The sequence below is a fragment of the Gossypium arboreum genome, chromosome 5 (genome assembly GCF_025698485.1).
Source record: "Gossypium arboreum isolate Shixiya-1 chromosome 5, ASM2569848v2, whole genome shotgun sequence".
NCBI classification, from domain to species: Eukaryota; Viridiplantae; Streptophyta; class Magnoliopsida; order Malvales; family Malvaceae; genus Gossypium; species Gossypium arboreum.
Genome location: NC_069074.1, coordinates 86,253,292 through 86,257,709, shown reverse-complemented (window position 1 = coordinate 86,257,709; position 4,418 = coordinate 86,253,292).

Here is a 4,418-nt window from a genome sequence, read left to right as displayed (position 1 = left end):
ATGTGATTTGGTCTACATGTAATGAAATGAGAAAACGATAACTTAATAACTATAAGGAATGCGTCAGAAAACAATTGATATGCCATGAGGGCTAGAGTGCTACATAAATTATTGTTGTCGGGCAATTCGGGGTGGTAAACCATCATTGTCAGGCAATTTGGGGTGGTAGGTCATCGTGTCGAGCAACCTGGGAAGATAGATTTGAATTGAGAAAACCATCATTGTCGGATAACTCGGGTTGGTGGGCATTGTGTAGAAAGTCATTGTTCTCAGGCAATCCGAGATGACAAATTAAGTTGAAGTGATAACGAGCTAAATGTTACCTGGAAAAAGAATTAGCTTATAAGCTCGGGATTTTGTTAAGAAGGTAACTTGAACTTGGGCTTTATGTGTAAGGAATGAATACCAAATGATGAGATTACAATTTAAATGCTACATTGTATCATCTCTATTATGTTGCTTCATGTTATAGATATACTACTGAGTTATGTTACTTAGTGTGTGATTTATTTTTCATGCGTAGACAAGGTTTCAAGTAAAGGTCTTGTGTATCGACTTCCATATCTAAGCATTACTCTCAGACTCAACAAAATTTATTTGTTTGATCTTTTTTCTTTTTTTCTTTTTTTTATAACTTGGCATGTATCTAGATGGTTGTATCATGTTGAATTTGATGTTAAAGATGGTATATAATTAACTTTGACATGTTGTTATGTTTATATATATGATATGTAACTTAGGATTCCTCTAGTTGAATGCTATAAAGTATGAGAAGGTGTTTGAGAATGCAATGATGTTGTTATGTTTATATATATGATATGTAACTTAGGATTCCTCTAGTTGAATGCTATAAAGTATGAGAAGGTGTTTGAGAATGCAATGCATATATGTACCTAACAAATTGTTGATATGTTATATGTCACTAAGTGCAACTACTGTGATTTGAAACTGCTATGGATGATTGAATGGTAATTAATTAATGAATATGATATATTGTAACTCAAATTCAGTGATCGAGTAAGATGTAAGGTGTTCCATTCAAGCACTATATTTTTCTTAGCAATTAGCAACTACTCGTTTCAAGAAAAGGAAAACTATAAAACTATAAATCAATGTTGAAGTTGTCCATTAAAGGTATTAAAATATTCTATTTCATAGTAGAGGGATTATAATTAATTTTTTTTAATATGGTACAAAGACTTGCAATATGGTAACATATTGTAGAGGGATTATAATGAAATACATCCATATAGTATGAATGCTCATACGCCATTCAAGCTGGGTCTTTATATAGAGGGCTTTCCTCAGCTATTAGCATTTAGAATTAAAACAACCAAACACTTTTTCATTTCCTCTTGCTTCATATTTGATGATTACGATGTCAAGTAAGAGTTCTTATAAACTTGTTTTATTTTTTGCAATATCTTGTCTTCTTCTTCAGGAGAAATGCACTGAAGCAAGCGTGAGCCTATTATGCAAAGAAAGTGAGAGAAAAGCGCTACTTGAATTTAAGCACAGCCTTCAAGCCATGGATTCGTCAGGCGACGATGCCCTTTATTTATGGGAAAGTGAGGAGTGTTATTTTTGAGCTAGCGTTGAATGCAACGGCCTTACAGGATACGTTGAAATACTCGATTTTAGCTTGCAATCTTTGGTTGTAGCAGGCACGATTAGCCCTTCACTGCTTAAACTACATCATTTGACTTCTTTAAATTTCAACAGTAATGATTTTAATGGAAGTCTCATCCCAGAGTTTTTTGGTTCCTTGAAAAAATTGAAATTACTGGATCTCTCTAATGCTAATTTTAGAGGTCCAATTCCTTCTCTACTTGGAAATCTTTCAATGTTGGGAACTCTTAGATTGGGTGGTAGCGGTGGAGACGTGACGTATCGCCATAATTTCAAAAAAATCTTCAGTGTTGGAAAACTTGAGTGGCTTTCCCATCTTTCTCGTTTGAAAGAGGTTGATTTCAGTTTCACTAACCTGAGCAATGCCAATGATTGGTATCAAGTCATTAGCCACCTTCCTTTGCTTCAAAAACTAAGTCTAAGACATTTTTATCTTCCAAGCATATCTTCTTCATCACTTTCCCTTGCCAACTCTTCTACATCTCTCACCTATCTCGATCTCTCTGATAACAATCTCCCTTCTTCTGCCATATATCCATGGTTGTTTAATGTTAGTAGCAACCTTGTTTCCCTTAATCTCTCAAGTAACAAGTTGAAAGGTCCAATTCCAGAAGCTTTTGGGAACATGAAGGCTATTCAAGAACTTTATCTGAATGATAATCTTTTGGTACTTGCTGAGAATCAAGTTAGGGGCGATTCTGGGTTGAATGAAATCGGAAAACTACCAGATTTTAGGGTCCTAAATCTTGGGTACAACCTTTTAAATGGATCCATAAGCAAAACCATTGGACAACTTTCCAACCTGCATGTCTTGCGGCTTGCAGGGAATTCTTTTGATGGTTATGTAATTTCCGAAGTTCATTTCTCAAATTTCACGAATTTACAGGAGTTGGATTTATCGTACACTACTCCGACTTTAAAATTCAACACCGGATTGATTCCTTTTCAATTGAGTCAAATAAAGCTTTGCTCTTGCAAGTTAGGGCCTCGTTTCCAAATTGGATTCAGACTCTAATGTACCTCCAAGCCCCTGACTTTGATATTTCTTACATAGATTACTTTGATATTTCTACTTCAGGAATTTCGGATTCTCTTCCGTACTGGCTTTGGGACAAATTTCAGGGATTATCGTACATAAACATGTCTTTCAATCAGATCAGTGGTACTTTTCCAAATAAGTCTATCCACATAAGCCATCTACATCTAAGCTCTAATAATTTCTCAGGACCATTCCCACATTTTTCTGTAGTCTTTAGTGATGCCGGGACCATTAACCTTTCCAAAAACAAGTTTAATGATTCGGTCTCTCCAATTTGCAATATTACTTATGAAGTCTCTTTGGCATTGCTTGATCTCTCAAATAATCTATTTTCTGGAGTGGTTCCTGACTGTTTTCAAAGTTTCCGGTCTTTAACAGCTTTGAATTTGGGTGATAATAGTTTCTCAGGCTCACTTCCAAGCTCCTTAGGATCTTTGACTTCTTTTGAAATGCTAAGTTTACGTGGTAATAAATTCACAGGAGAATTACCTTTATCTTTACAGAATTGTACCGTGTTAAAATTCCTGGACTTGAGTGATAATGAATTATCAGGAGAAATACCTATATGTGATACATGCACAGATGGGGTGAAATTTATTAGATTCCAATCATCAAAATTGCCAATTTTCAGGCTTGGTAAATTAGCAGACTTTCAATGACTTTTTGGATGGGATCCTGGCATTTCTAGGTTGAGATGTCCCATGGCGTTTGAAGATCTATCTCTTAGCTTCAAAACTCATTTTGATTCACTCAATTTTGAGTTCAAGAGCTCAAGTTATGACCATTTTAGTGAAGACTGCGCGAGTAGAATTTCTGAGATGAGAATTATGAGTTTCAGGCTTTTAATTCGAGTTTAAATCATATTGGGTTTGGGTTTTAGGCTTAATTTTTATTATATACGAGCTCAATATTTTATTTATCAGCTCTTATTATTTTATTATTGTTTTATTCTGAATTTTGATATTTATTAAGTATTTTAAGTTATTTAGGAATTTTATGTTAATAAGAAAGTTTAATTTAAAACTACTTCTTGTTTAGATTAAATTAGAGTCCTAGTATAGTTAGGAGTTTTATTTAGATTTATTTAGCTAGTCTATATATAGGCTATTGCATTGACAAGTCATTATCTTCTCTTTTGAGTTAATAAATTCTCTCTGAGTTTTTCTTTTCAAGAATTTCTCTTGAGTTTCTTTTAGAAGAGTTTTAACAATCTTTTTAGATTGTGGGGATCATCTTCAGACTTTTTCTTGCCAAGGTTTTTATCTTGGAGGGGAAATTAGAGCCGCTTGAAGGGGGTTGTGGATTCTTCGTGTTTCCAAGGCTTCTTAGGACTTCTACACGCCACGTTCTATCTTTCCATTTATCTTTTCATTTATCTTCTTTATTCACTTCCTTAATCTTTGATTTATTATTTGTTTTAATTATTTTATTTAACTTGGATTTAATTTCGTTTTAGGTTGTGTCAAAAAATCCAAGTTTCTTTCCGAACGTTTAGAGCCCTAAGTCAAATCTGCGACTTCGACAAACTTTACGATCCGCTTTCGCGTTCATCCTTCTCACCCTTTATCATTTGGTATCAGATTTGGGCGTTTTAAGTGTTCTTTTTAAACTGATTTCTAGAAAACAGCCTCAAAACAAATTTTACCCCTACAGTTTTCAGAAAAAAATATTTTTCAATGGGTAAAAGATTTTCAAACGATCTTAAATTTTTCATACTATTTCTTGGCACTATTTTAAAGTATAAAAAAAT